Genomic DNA, 394 nt, shown 5'->3' with positions numbered 1-394 from the left:
CATTTGACTATAAGAAACAAATGTACAAAGTTTTTTTCAAACGATGACACCATTTGACTAAAATGGCATTAACAGGATTCAAACTTGGATCTGGGGTGGAATAAAAGTCTTGCAAATCAACTCTACCAAATAAAACTTGAATACATTGTAGTTTCAAAATACATACGGTAGCATACAACAAATTAATATGATGCATTCACGAATCTAAAAAATTTTACCCTTCGACGGAGAAATAATATGGTGGCACGTGCCACCGTATTCTCTACTCTAGGTCCGTCCATGCCCGATGAGGACGGGGATGGGGATGTTATCATATTCTCCGACTGGGATGTGGATGGGGATAGAGATGGGAGATGGGATGGGATGGGATTGGGGTTGTTGATCCTCTCTCTCA

The sequence above is a fragment of the Cynara cardunculus genome (assembly GCF_001531365.2).
Source record: "Cynara cardunculus var. scolymus isolate 2C chromosome LG 9, CcrdV1, whole genome shotgun sequence".
Classification (NCBI taxonomy): domain Eukaryota; kingdom Viridiplantae; phylum Streptophyta; class Magnoliopsida; order Asterales; family Asteraceae; genus Cynara; species Cynara cardunculus.
The sequence above is the reverse complement of the archived record's forward strand: the minus strand, read 5'-3'. Positions refer to the sequence as shown.